The sequence below is a fragment of the Protopterus annectens genome, chromosome 1.part1, assembly GCF_019279795.1.
Source record: "Protopterus annectens isolate FY-2018-M chromosome 1.part1, PAN1.0, whole genome shotgun sequence".
NCBI lineage: Eukaryota > Metazoa > Chordata > Ceratodontiformes > Protopteridae > Protopterus > Protopterus annectens.
Genome location: NC_056726.1, coordinates 962963887 through 962979625, shown reverse-complemented (window position 1 = coordinate 962979625; position 15739 = coordinate 962963887).

Genomic DNA, 15739 nt, shown 5'->3' with positions numbered 1-15739 from the left:
CTTCTGTTGTGGCTTCTGTGGGATTACAGTTTTTTTTCACATTGGAATAAGTGCAGTCTTGTTCAAAGTTGCCATGCATTTTCAAAGGGGGCTGACTTGTGCTTGAGTAGTAACAGTTTATCACAGTATTGCAGCATGACGGTCATTTAAAACTTGCAGTGTATGTATGTATGTATGTGTGTGTGTGTGTGTGTGTGTGTGTGTGTGTGTGTGTGTGTGTGTGTGTGTGTGTATGTGTATATATATATATTTACATGTCCATTTTCAGCGGAGGCCCGGGGAGAAAAGCTCCACTAGACAAATTTACATAGATTACACAGAAGGATTGTAGGATTTTATATAGTTTTGTGTGTATGTGTACATGAGTCAATGGATTTTCACAGATTTTTGGTCTTGAACTTGCCTCAACTTGCACACTGCCAAATCATTTCACAGGGAGTTTTGTGAAGGTCATTGTTGTGAAGTGTACTTTTGTTTCCAGTCTGTGTTCCTCAGGCCTCTCTCTTCAATGGAGACCACACACCTTCTGTAAGCTGAACTTGCGCCACGGGTATGTTCATCATTTAGCAGATAAATTTTCTGAGCTACAAGGGATCTTGTACATTTCCATTGTTCACCACGCATGCTAATCTCTCTGGTTCTTTTCCCCACATTTCCATTGTTCACCACGCATGCTAATCTCTCTGGTTCTTTTCCCCACTTCAGAAATGGTTAAGTCTTATGTTTTTGTCTGTATTTCTGTCTGTTTCAAGACTAGAGGAGTGTGTTAGCATTGGCTGTATGTTCATAATATTGATCACTGCTGCAGCACCCTTCACTATGGGTTATATCCTGCCAAGGATACAACAGCCATCCAGCTTCCAAAGCTTCAGGGCACCTTTCATGTACCCAAACTCTCCGAAGCTGAGCTGACTGAAAGACAAGTTTGGGCACCAAAGTTCGAGTTTCCTGCTACCAATGAGTATGCTCCTGGCTGTTGAAGATCAATGGTCGACTTGTGCTTTCCTTTGCTGAGCAGATAAGTACTCTTTGGGGGGGGGGGGGGACTTCCATTTTCTTAGTTTTGGAACTTTCCACTTCAGGAAAGTTATTATTTTTAAAGCTAGGTGTGTTGTGTTTTAACATTCTCTCTCAAGTCTTATTTTTAAACCAAGTGAGCATTAGTTCGGTCCATTTTTAGTGGTGTAAAGTAACTGAAAACATTTTTTCTGCGGATAAATTGTATTTCTTTTACTTTTGTGGGACTGGCATAATGTTTTAAAATGCTTTTAATTGTGTGTTTTTATGTCAGTAACTTTTGTGAACTGGTAGTATTTGCCGGCAACTGCTGCTCCTGTTCCACAGGAAAGCGGCACCGTGGAACAGACTAGCTGTCCCACGGAGTGTTTCTTCCAGCAACAAAAAGAAAAAAAGCAACAGCTTTTGCCATCACAGTAGGCTAGCACTTTGCCTCAGCCACAGATGGGTGACTCTGCATTTGCTGTATCTTGGAGCATTCGTGTTTTATCCCAAATCCCTCCTGGTGTAACATCTACAGCCACTGTGGACCAGGGGTTAGCATTGCCCTCTGCAGCTGTCATTGTCCCATTAGTGAACAAGGGGGAGCCACTTGGCAGTCATGGGAGAGGGAACAGGTTAGGTTTCCCTGCTGTGTCAGAATGCGGTGTCCATTCCTGGGGAAGCTGCTGCTGGCATAAGTAACTTTGGTGGCCCCATTTAAAAAATAAATCAATAAATAAAACAGCAAACCAGGCATGTATCTACTCCTCCAATTTTCTTTGGATAGGAGTTTACTGGGTGTGGCTCAAGTTTAATTCAGGCTTATTTCTTCTTGTAAAGCAGTTTCCGATAAAAGAAAGAAGGATTCTTCTTTTCCTGAAGAGACTCGAGATTCTGAGTCTGAACACTAGAATGTACCAGTGTTCTCAGTGGGAGAACACTAAGGGTTCTCATTCTCTCAGAAAATACTGTTACAGAAGGATTTTCCTGTCTGTGTTAGAGAATGTTTGTTGCTACATGCAAATTTCCATAGTCAGCCGGCTTTCCCTAAAAAGGCAAATAAAATGAATAAAGTTCCTCAGTCTTTTAAACACTGTTCTCAAACCTGACACAGCAGCTATAAACTTAGTTGTTTCCACTGCTGCTAAACACCTAGTTAATTGCAATCCTACCCTTTCTGATAAGGATGGGAAAAATTATTGTTTAGTATGGGAAAGCGGTGCATACTTCTGCAATTTGATTTTTCAGAATTTTGAATTGCCAAGATTGTATGTTAAGTTCTGAAGGAAAAATCTGCTTTAAATGTTTCTTCTATTGCACCGGTCACTACACATTCCCCCAGATTCACTATGCGCTGCACTGTGTGCAGTATTAGTGCAGGAGCTCACGCAGGCAATATGTCTGCTGTGTGATCTAGGAACAGCCTGCAGGGGTGTGCACGAGTGCTCCTGCACTAATCTTGCACAGACTAAGCCCTGATATGCAAATTACCCCATTTGCAGGAGAATTACATGCAAATAAGGTGATTTTTTGCAATCCAGGAAGCTTGCAGTAGTCCGTGCAAGAGTAGTGCTATCTGCAGAAATTTACTCTGTTAGTAACAGAGTACATTTCTGCAAAATCCAAAACTGAGCTATGACCGCTCCAAATAAAGGCTGTATATCATTGAGGAAGCATGCCAATGGCCAAGTATAAGGCCATTGGCATTGCAAACAATAAAAAAAAAAAAATCAACTTTTTTTTTTTCGCTGATCTCTGCTGCTATGCTTAAACAGGATCGGGGGGGGGATAAACCTAAAATAAGCTAACTAAAATCAGTATTCTGCCATGCAAGTCAATGGCAGGAAGAAGACAACCTGGCCAGTGAATAGTGGTTGCTAATGGGGGGGGGGCTCAGTGTGAGCCATATAACTATGCATTAGTAGGCAATCCTATGCAAATGAGGGGAAGGTCAGTGAATCCCAGTTTTCCCCAGCATGTGAGGCAGGTCCCAACAGTGTAAGAGTATGAATAGCGAATAGCTGAGTGCAAGACTAGGAGGTAGGTGACATCATGGGTGGGTGTGCCAGGCATACTGTAGGTGGATTGGAGCCCTGTGGCTCGGTTTCATCCAAGCTTAGCAAAGCTAAGCTAGGGGGTGTGTCTAAACCTGCCTAACACTCTCCGTAAGCGGGTGCACGCGCTGCACACCGGGTTTTACAGGAAGAAAAAAAAAGTTAAATCAGGAAATAGCAGTGTGCACATATGAGCACTCTGTTTGCGCAGCGTGCACACTGGCTTAACAGGGAGGCAATGGGAAGGGAAAACAGCAGTAGGAAGGTAATCAAGGAGAGCTGGCTTAGCTGCCAGGTGAAATGTATCAGAATCAGCCAATTACACAGGCAGTAGACTAGCCCAACCCAGAACACTACTATAAACTAAGCAAACTCCCTCCCCTCTGGTTTTTCCCACACTCTACACCACCGGTGTAAACAAGTGGGGAGCGTTTAACACTCAGCAAAATGCTAAGGGCTGCAATAGAGAGGATGAGGGTGGTGAGGATGTGAATGCTGCTGAGTGACCCACAGTGAGGAGACAGAGAAGAGTGTACAGAGACTGGTGTACAGACTCAGGGTAACCTACCAAGGGCTACATGAGCTGGAGACAGTGGAGCGCTATAGGGTGGACAGGGACCTCCTACAGCAAATTGTTGAGCTGTGCTGGGCACGCCTGGCGCACAGAACTAACCGAGGGGAATCCATCCCAGTGGATGTGTAGGCCTAAGAATACTAGCTACAGGTACCTTCCAAAGGCCAACTGGGCATATGATGGGGATTTCACAGGCATCCGCATCCAGGGTACTCCACCAGTTCTTGGATGCCATGTCCGCACATGTTGGTGAGCACGTACATTTCCCCAACCCCCGTGAGGCGTTGGCCAGCGATATGCATCTCTTCCACCAAATAGCAGAATACCCTGAGGTAGTGGGTGCAATAGACTGCACGCACATATGCATCAAAGCACCACTCGGTGAGCGGGGTAGGGTCTACATCAATTGCAAGGGCTTCCCCTCCAACTGCCAGGTCATGTGTAATGCCCAGGGCATAATAATGAACGTGTCTGCTGGCTGCCCTGGAAGCTATCATGATTCCCACATCTGGCATCTGACACAGCTGTACCAGAGATTTGCCAGTGGGGACATCCCACACGGTCACCTAGTGGGGGATGCTGGATATGCACTGGAGCCATACACACCCATCAGAAATGCACACACCCGAACAAGAACTCCATAATGAGGCACACGCATAAACAAGAATCATAGTAGAGCATGTGTTTGGGATGCTCGTCACTGTTCTGGTGCTTGGACACATCCGGTGGAGCCTTGCAGTACTGTCCAACTACATGTACTCAAATTGTCCTTATATGCCATGCTGCACAATATGATCTGTGGAAACAGCTGCAGCAGGGACAGCATGGGGCAGGGCCACACAGCCCCCCATCATTGCCAAGGCCTGCACAGGCACAGAGTGATTCAGAGAGGAACAACCTGAGCCTGCCCCAGTAGGTAGAAGGAGGCATGCCCAGTATGCCCTGGCCTTGGCAAAGAGGCAACGCATAGCACATAACACTGACATGGGAGGGACCCTAGGAATAACTCCTCTCTGACTCTCACATGCAGTAAAAGGGATGCCAAACATTACACTACTTGTGCCTAACCATGTGTATTGAGTGTACTATGTGCATCCGATATAGGCAGCCCTGCAGCACCACCCTCAATACTGGGACACCCACAAGGTAAGTGACTCACATGCCAGTCGGGGGGGGGGGTCACATACCCAACAACAGTCACAGCCAGCAGGACAGGTGTAGACTAACGCAAACAAATGCTGTACTATGGCCCCTGAATGAGGCCTATGGGTAACCCCTCAGGCCTACACAGGTAGACTGAGGCAGGCCAGGCAGTGGGATGTCAGTTGTGAAGGCTAGGAAGTCAGAAACTAATATGCAATGAATTAAAAGCTAAGAACTTTGGTACACTGGTATGCCCCTAGCCAGCAGGATAGGTAAGACTACAGACCGAAATGGAGTACCTGACATACCAGTACAGTCCTAGCAGATGTGTAAAGTGTCAGATGTGCCCCTCCCATCCTACGTAGACCTATAGTAACAGTCAGGCGTGCCCCCCCCATCCTATGTAGAAATAATCAGGTGTGCCCCCCCATCCTACAAAGAATTATAGGAACAGTCAGGTGTGACCCCCCCCAATCCTGTGTAGAAATAGTCGGGTGTACTCCTCATAGCCTACATAGTAATGTAATAGTCAGGTGTGCCCCCCCCTCCTCTGTAGCAATGTAGGAACAGTCAGGTGTGCCCCCCCCCCGCTATTCAGAAATGTAGTAACAGTCAAAGCCAAATGATCAATGGATACCCTGTAGAGAGAGCATGCTACCGGTCTGTGTACAACACAAAGGTCAGCACTACAGCACAAACTACCTGGACACGATCCACATAGTCAATACAGACTGCCATACTGGGCATGCTCACACACTTAAACACCAGTGGACCAGACGTATCTGGCAGTTGTAGTTGTTAGTGCAGACACTCGTCAGTATGCACCGCTCATGCTTTGCACACACAGTGGATAGGAATACAGACATATACGTCAGGACAACACACTATAATAAGCCAAAGGTAGACGTACATAAATGTGTGGAAGCACACAGCCAAATGGCCCCAAACACAGAGGTGCAGATGTCACTCATTGCAGATACTAGCCACAAGTATCTGTCGGCATTACAGACTATGTGGTGCACGTGCCAGCTGTGCAACATGACTTTACAAGGAAGTAGTCATCTAGCAGCTGTTTACATGTACCTGTGATATATGACCCTATTTGCGCCCGCATGTGGCGTCAACCCCTAGATGAATGGGTCATGGCCCATTCACACACCGCCCTCCCCATAGCCCTACTATGACAAGCCTGCTGAGGTCATTCAATGTGAAATACATCTTTGGGAGAGTTGTAGCCCAGTAACCTCCGTGGTGTGTCCCAAAACTGCATACTGCTGTAGTGTGATAAACTAGTTAGGTAGGTGTTCTAACCTCTGACCTGGCAACTGTGTGAGTGTGTGTATCTGTCTGTCTCTGACTGTGTAGAGAGCAATGCTTTTTAGGGTACTCACACCCCTTACAATTCATACACTCAACTTTGGCAAGGCTGCTGATGTCACCCACCTAGAAATACACCACTGGGAAGGTTGTAGCCTAGTACTCTCTGTAGCTCGTCATGTAACTGTGTACTGCTGTAGTGTGCTTTAGAGCTGTGTTAGGGTTCCATCCCCACCCATGGCAATTCTGGATGTTTTGTGTGCGTTTCACTGTCTGTACGGAGCAATGCATTATAGGTTAGTCACACTCAGTACATTTCAAATGGCCTACTTTGGCAATCCTGCCAATGTCATTCATTGTGGAATACACCTTTGTGGAGGGGGTTCTCTAGTAATCCCTGTGGTGCATCCTATAACAGATTCATGCTGTGGTGTGATATAGACCTCTGTTAGGGGTTTTATACCCACACGTTGGTTGTGGATGTTTTGTGTGTGCCACTATATGTGTAGGGACCAATGCATTATAGCTATTCATGCTCACTACAATTTGAATGTCCTATTTTAGCAATCCTGCTGATGTTATCCAATGTGATATACACCTTTGGAGAAGGAGTACTCCAGCAATCTCTGTGGCGCGTACTTTAACTGCGTAGTGTTGTAGTGTAATAAACTAGATGTTCATCGTGTTACACTGCTGCAGTCATTACACTTGGGTTATCCTGCTGTCAGGCGGTTTCCCAGTCGGCCTGAGTTCCAAAGTCGTGGTCTGGCATCGGTTGCTGTCGTCTCCTCCATGATGTCAGTGCGACAGGGGTATATAAGATGCAGCCGATGCCATTTTCTTCAGTCTTTCTTGCCGTGCGGTGCCCGAACCAAAAGCATTTCGCAAGTGCCGTTCGGCCGACTCCTGAGATTTTCATTCCGAATCCAGAACTGAAGTCTTCTACAAAGCTAAGTACCCCATTGGGGAAACTTTTTCTTGCCTCAGACCGATGTCAGTAAAAGCTAATAACTGTATTTTTTGTAGGAAGCAAATACCTCAAGGATTTCCATTCCTATTGTATCCCATGCCTAGGCCCAGACCACAACGTCACTGGTTGTCGGTTTTGTGCTAGGTTTAACAAGCGCACTATTAAACGTCAGTTTGATTTTGCCTGACATTATTTTGGCAGAAAATTCAATTACACCATGCCGTCGGAACTTCCGACAACCGGAATACTTAAAAAGCGCAAAGACAAGGACAGACATCCGAGGCCCAAAACTGACGACGAAGCCTCTTCTAGGCCAGTTGCCGGTTCTCTGGTTTTCAGCGAGGCACCTTTGCAGCCCCTGATGACTGCTTCTGCAGAACCGCAGGCCGCCTCCGACTCCCACGTGGAGATGGCTGGGCCTTCGGACGCACAAGTTTTTCAGCCTACCGAAGCTAACTCATCAGAGGGATCTGGAGTAGCTGAGCAACTCGCAGCTTCAGAGGGTGTTTTCAGACCTACTCAGTTAAGCATTAAACCCTCTGCTAAGTCTAAGCCTCCTTTAAAAACAAAGAAACAAATACAGCATTCTCCAGGACAGGCCTCCATGCATAAGAAGCAAATGCTCAAAATGGCCTTATCACTCTGATCAGGGGATCCCATCCCCCTCCTGATAAAAGGCCTAGACAGAGGCTGCAGACTATGACTCATCCGACCAGGTGTCCATTTCTTCAGATTCATCCTCAGACTTAGGTTATTCTTTACCCCCATATGAGGACTCTGATGCTGAGGAATCAATTCCATCAGCCTCTCCACCTGAGGACTACTCCTTTGGGGAAATCTTACATACCATGAGGGAGCATTTCCATTGGGAAGGCCATGATTACTCAGAATCCAAGAAAAGGCTCAGAGACTTCCTTTTATTACCTCAACACAGACCCCTTGCTATTCCGCCAGTGTTAGATATTGTGGATGATGTGTATACTGAATCCAGCTTAAATCCTGATTCCTTACCTCCAGCCCCAGTTAAACCTGACAGATACTACAGAGTCTCTGACTCACAAAAAGTTCTGTATAAAAGCCCTGTTGCTGACCCTGAAACTATTTCTCAGGGACCCAAAGGGATTAAGGCCTCATCAGCAAAAAATCCAGTTCCCTCTGACAGAGATTCCAGAGCATTAGACAGATGGGGAAAGAAGGTATATACGTCTGCAACTTTAGCAATGAGAGCTTTAATTTGCCAGTTTCACATGCTAAAATATCAGCAATTTTTTAAGTCTCAGTTGAAACAAAAAATGCTTCCAGATTCAGATCCTCCTAATTTTAAAGAAATGCAGGATTTATTGCATGCAGCTGAACAAGTGGAAAAACATCAAAACAGATAAAAAGAAGTCCAACACCCAAAGTGGTAACCGATAGTACTAATTTATTGTAACATAAAACATGAGCGCTTTCGTCTTGGTAACCAAGACTTCATCAGATGAACACAATCACTATACTTAATCCTTATATATGTTGTGCAATTAAGAACAATCAGAATTTTAAAGACCTACTGTCATTCAAAATCCTTCCATAACATACACTAACCTCTTTGTTACTTTATTTTATGTTTTATACACAATCATAAACTGTTATTATATGTGTCTAACTGACTATTAGTTTAAAACCATCTAAACATGTTTACGTGAAAGTCAGAGGATAAAAAAATCATTTTGTGTGATATTGTATAAGAATAAAAAATAATAAAAATGAGGATAGTGGAAATACAATAAAAATTACAGTAAAAATTTATAATAATAATGAAACATAACATTCCCAAGCCATCAATGACACTAGCCTGAAACCTGTAACCATTAAACTAAAATATCATACTAAATATCTATATATCCCCTGCTCTTGCAATTAATACAGGTTTAATAGAAATATATTCATTTAAACCAGGGGGAAAGTTGGATCTCAATCTTAACTGCCATTTAAGTTCTTTGTGTAACAGTACATTTTTAATATCCCCCCCCCCCGATGTTCGTCCTGACTGTGTCAATGATGCCAAACTTAAAACCTTTAAAATCTGTGCATGTCACAGAATGCTTGTAAAATGCACTAGTTTCTTTTTTTAATTTTAATATCGTGTGAATGTTCATACATTCTGTCCTTCAAGGTCCTCAGTTTTCCCAACGTAAAAGGCTGGACAGTTGCTGCATGTAGCTAAATAAACAATCATCTTTGTATTACAACTGCCCTTGCAGTATTTCACTATGCTGTCCAACTCATTATGTAAAACAGTACTGTCTTCCTTATAAATGTTTGAACATTGTCTGCATTTACCACAGCTGATTGTAGCCTTCTTTATACTGTCTTGAAATTTATGCATCTGTTCAAACACTCTTAAAGTTCGTTCCAGTTTTATAGGTAAACATTGGCTTCATGCCCGCTAACTCAAATAATTCCTTGTTGGTTTTGAGTAAACTCCAATTTCTTCTAACAATATCCGTAAACATACCTGAAAACCCGTTAAACTCAGTTGTACATGCTTTTTGAAAAGTTTTACTGTTTGCCCTTTTCTTGTCCACAAAATTATTAGGTACACCTAACAAGGGTTTAAATCTGATGCCCCATCTACCTTTAACTTCATCAATAACCCTAAATACTTTGTCTTCAGGGTATCCCCTTTCTATAAACATGTTATTTAAATTATGAATTTCTTTGTAAAATTCCTCCTTCTCTGAGGTTATCCTGGCTATACGAACAGCCTGACCTTTCACTATGGTAAGCTTTTGGGCCATAGGGTGATTGCTGTTAAAATGTAGGTAGCTATTTCACCAGGTCTCCTTCCTATAAATTTTTGACTGAAAACCATCCAAAGTTAAAATGGTAGTATCTAAGTAATTAATACTGGACTTGTTCCATTCATATGTGAATTTAAAGTATTCAGAACTGTTGTTTAAAAACTCCATAAAGGATATCATTAGTTCTTTACTTTCATCCCAAAGAATGAAAATATCGTCCAGAAACCTTACATAAAGTCTTAATGTATTTATGGAAGGGACCATTAAATACATAGCTTTACTCCCACTGCAGCATAACCAAATTGGCATATATGGGAGCACATGCTGCCCCCATAGCAACACCCTTGGTTTGCCAAAAATATTCACACTGGAATCCAATGAAATTGTTGTCTAAAACTACCTCAGTTGGCTCATGGATTAACTGAATCTGATCTTTGGGTAAGGTGGAATATTTATATAAACTATCACTGAACATTTCATGCCCCTCTAACCTAGGTATGCTTGTAAATAAGTCTTTAACATCAATGGTTAGAAGGCTCAAATTTTCTTTCCACATGTCCCTTGTAAGTTTACCTAAGACGTCCCATGAATCCTTAATAAGGTGGTCCATCTTCAAGTGGGAAAACATACTTTGCAATGTGGTTTTGATTCTTTAGAGGCCTCATGTAGAGCAGCAGTTACAGGCTCTGTCATTAGAAGACATGCTTGGTTAAAAGAACATACGTTACCAGATCATGTTAAAGCAAAATTATTGGATGCACCTTTGCAGCAGGATGTGTTATTTGGAGTTAAGGCAGAAGAGGTATTAAAGAAAATGGAGGATAAGGCAAAATCTATGCAAACGGTGAAGGATTTCTTACAGGTTCAGCCTCCTCGATTTAGCAGAAATTGGCCAACAAAGAATTGGTCCTTTCCAGTTACAGACAGACCTCAAAGGGGCAGATACAGACGACCAAGAGGTAGAGGTCAACCACAAGGTCCTTACAGGCCTCGACAATGGGGTGCACCAGGCCAGAAAGAAGGGGAAGACTGGCCTCAACCATATAAAAAGCAACCTCAATGACTTCCCACTACAGCTGCCAAACAGCTCTCTCTTGGCAGCCCCCTTGGGAGGAAAACTGACACTTTTCTATCACAATTGGCATTGGATCACCAAAGACAAACGGGTTCTCAAAATTGTATCTCAAGGTTACAGGCTCCACTTTCACACTCTGTCAAGGTTAAAAGGAATGCCAAATCTGCCACCAAATCAATGGGCAGAGGCTCAAAAACAAATTACAGCACTCATGGACATGAGAGCTATTCAAAGGGTACCACCACAGGAGCAAGGACAAGGATTTTACTCAAGACTCTTTCTGGTTCCCAGAAAGGACAAAGCCTGGAGGCCCATTCTGGATCTTTCTTCTCTAAACTCTTACCTGGATGTTCTGAAATTCAAAATGTTGACACTACAGCAGCTTCTTCCCATGCTGGGCAAGAAAGCTTGGCTCGTGACCTTGGACCTCAAGGAGGTATACCTGCGTGTCCCTATCAGACAAACATGCAGAAGATACCTCAGATTCATAGCTGGTTCAATGCACTATCAATTCTCTGCACTGCCCTTTGGCTTATCTACTGCGCCCAGGGTCTTCACAAAGTGCCTGGCACCAGTAATTGCATTTTGCAGACAGAAAGGAATTCAAATTTATCCGTATTTGGACGACTGCCTGATTCAAGCAGAGAGCAAGGACATTCTTCTTAAGCATCTGGCATTTGTAAAAAAGATATTAAGTTGCCTGGGGTACACAGTAAATGAAAAGAAATCAAAACTAGTGCCCTCACAAGAGATAATATTCTTGGGTGCCAGCTTGAACACAATGGCCCAGATGGCTTATCTCACGCCAGACAAGCAAGGACAACTGACTCAATACTTTCAATTGATGGCAACAAAGACCCAACTCCCTGCAAGAAAAATTCTGCAGGCCTTTGGTTGCATGGCATCTTGCATACTACTAATTCCATATGCCAGACTACATTTGTGGAAACTACAATAGTACCTAAAGAGTGTATGGTATCAACAATGTCTGGAAACAGTTATACCACTAATTCCTTGCCTTCAACAGAAGTTTCGATGGTGGGCTCAAGCTTGTCACCTCAACAAGGGACAGCCTTTTACTCAACCCACAGCCAGGCAAACTGACAACAGATGCATCGGATTACGCCTGGGGAGCCCACATGGCAGGAATATGTATTCAGGGCAAGTGGCCCGCAGAACAAAGGCATCTTCACATCAATTAAAAAGAGATGCTAGCTGTACAAAATGCCCTTATAGCTTTCAAGGACCTGCTGCATCCAGGACATCTATTACTAAAGACAGACAACACCACAGTTATGTGGTACATAAACAAGCAAGGGGGCACTCACTCCTACCCCCTCTGCAGACAAGCCATGACCTTGTGGAACACAGCTCTAAACTATCAAGTTTATCTGCAAACACAATTCCTGCCAGGAGAGAAAAACACACTGGCAGACGACTTAAGCAGAAACATCATGGATCCACACGAATGGGAATTGAATCCATAAATATTCAGAATGATAACACAGAAATGGTGGTGCTTGGACATAGATCTGTTTGCATCCCCAATGAACTGCCAGCTACACAAATTTTGCACAAGGCGTTACCATCCACAAGCATGGAAAGTGGATGTCCTCTCATTCAGCTGGAAAAACCTGCAAGTATACGGTTTCCCACCACTACCTCTCCTTCCAAAGGTACTCATAAAAGCCAGGCAAGAAGAGCCAAAGATGATCCTGACTGCACCAGACTGGCCACGCCAGCACTGGTACCCAATCTTAAAGAACTTAGCACAAGAGCCACCCTGGATTTTGCGTCAAATCCCACATCTGCTGACTCAGCACAACAATCAGATACTTCACAGCCAGCTAACGACCTTAAACCTAGCTGCATGGAAGATTCCTTAGTCAAGCAAGCAATGCCTCTCTCCAAAGCTGTTGTGGATGTCATTCTGGAGGCCAGAAGGCCTAGTACCAGGAAAGCGTATTCGGATAAATGGAAGAGATTCTGTGCCTGGAACCAGGCTCACAGCCTTGACCCTCTTGTCCCAAGCATTCCACAGATACTACAATATTTAACTGAGATGCTGGACAAAGGCCTCTCCTTTTCATCCATCAAGATCCACACATCTGCCATACCTGCTCATTACAACACAGATCCACCATTTTCTTCTAATTCTTTGCTAAAACAGTACCTCAGAGGGGCTAAAAACATAAGACCGCCCCGTAGAGCACCTACTCCAACTTGGGACCTCAACTTTGTTTTGGAAAAAAATAACTTTACCTCCTTTTGAGCCAGCTAACACAGCAGAATTAAAATATATCTCTTGGAAAACTGCTCTGCTCCTGGCAATAACATCAGCACGAAGAGTTTCAGAATTACAGGCACTAATGGCAGTGGAACCTTTCCTCATTTTCCACCAGGACAGGGTGTCCTTAAGAACTAACCCTACGTTTATGCCAAAGGTGGTATCAAGTGTGGCTCTAAACCAAACTATTCACTTGCCAACTTTTTATCCAAAACCGCAGAACAAAGGGGAGAGACTACTGCATTCTTTGGACATTCACAGGCAGTTATGCTTCTACTTGGACAAAACCAAAGCTTTCAGAAAGTCTGAGCAATTATTGGTAGCATATGCTGCAGGAGAACAGGGAAAAGCCATTTCAAAGCAGACTATTTCAAAATGGATAGGACATTGTATACATTTGTGCTATACACACCATGGGAAACCTGTACCTAGCAGCATTAGATCTCACTCCACCAGGGAAACAGCCACTTCAACTGCCTACGTCAGAGGAGTACATACCAAGGATATTTTGGAAGCAGCAACATGGAGTTCTGTGCATACTTTCACCAAGCATTACCATCTGCCTTTATACTCTAAATCCAGAGCTGGCTTCGCCACTGCTGTGCTGCAGGACCTTATAGCCACCCCTAATACCTTATAGAACCAGCCACCCTACCTCAGCTGTGGGATTCTACCCAAGTGTAATGACTGCAGCAGTGTAACACGATGAACATAGTACAGTTTTGTACCTACCATAAATGTAGATGTTTGAGTGTATACACTGCTGCAGTCCAGGTTACCCTCCCTCCTTCCCCTCTTACTTGCTGGTACGTACCTATGTCTTCTACCCTTTACTAACAATGGGGAGTATTTGCTGGTAACTGAAAGTTTGCATTTCTTATGTATGTTTTATTAGCAATTTGAATTGCCTACCTGTTTGGGGGCATCTGACATCTGGGGCAAGAAAAACTGAAGAAAATGGCATCGGCTGCATCTTATATACCCCTGTCACACTGACGTCAGGGAGGAGGCGACAGCAACCAATGCCGGACCAAGACTTTGTAACTCAGGCCGACTGGGGAACCACCTGACGGCAGGATAACCCAAGTGTAATGACTGCAGCAGTGTATACACTCGAACATCTACATTTATGGTAGGTACAAAATTGTACTTTAGGAAGGGGTTCTACTCCCAGACACCCAGAGCACACTCTCAACCCATGTCTCATACACACACACACCTAGGCAACAGCCATATGTGGGTAGTACACTGCATATTTGCCACTGATAGTAACCATGGGGTGATAGCTGTGGGCTACAGAGGTCATGGCACCCAGTCCATCTGTCCAATATGTACGTACATGCAGACAGTGCACCTCCCCCATGTTCCCCAATGGACACCTAAAGCACCTGTGGTGCCATCACATGTGACCCACAAATGACATATGCCTGACTACATGCCCTGTATTGACAGATGCCACTGACACCAAGGAATGCTGTTAGCATGTTACCAATTTAGGTGCAGGGTAAACCTGCTGCCCATTACCAGTTCCCACCACAGGTGGGAAAGACTGGCACATCTGATGATAATTTGTGCTCACAACATGGGCCAGACACCCCAGGTACAGGTCCACATGTCATTGTACATGCATGTGGGAGGTGTGCACATCCCAGACACCGTCCATGTCATGGACTAAGGAACACATACATGGCAAGCGATGCACATCATTGGCCACACACAATAGTCACCCAGGTGACTGGATGGGGGATGCAATACCCAACTGTGGGCAAATGCAGACACTACAGCCCTGAGGCACAATGCAGACTATTGTCATGTCACCTGATGCTAAGGTATACCCATCGCCTAGCCTTGTACAGCCGTCTGGCACAGTCGACCACCACACACTTGTGCAGACATGCACCCATGCATGTCAGTACTGGCACCCTGTGTGTTTGAGTGTGTGTTGTATGGTGTGTATGTTCACATCCACACTCCTTACAACCCCCATGGGCATACTGAAGCATGCTGCCTGATGTCAGACACCTCCCCATACCCTTTGCCCATACAACCCCCGTATGACCGGTGTGGTGCATGTGATACCTGCACAGTGATGTGTTGTGGCAATCCTGCCAAGTGTGTCAATGTGTGTACGTCTCTGTGAGAGTGTGGCTGTGTTAATGCTGGCACCTGTTCATGCGGACAGGTACGTGTACGTCACCTATCGTATAGCTACCGTATCTCTGTTGCAGATGTCAGTCACCATCACATATATTTTCTGAGGGCTCCACAACAGGTAACCCATGTGATGCATCCAATGACTGCATAGAACTGTGATAGCACTACATAGTCATCATGTGTTTGATACCCTGTGCTGGCAGGAGTGTGACACAAACATGCTTAGGTTTTACGCTCCCACCACTCCCTGACTTGTTTTTGCCTCAGTCTGCCCCTCCCACTCCCTTTCTGGTGGATGTGGAGACCTACACCTGCTTTGCTTGGCAGCCATCAGACCAAACTGTGTAGCAGCCCAGTATATGTAGGGTCAGTCTGTGAGTGGC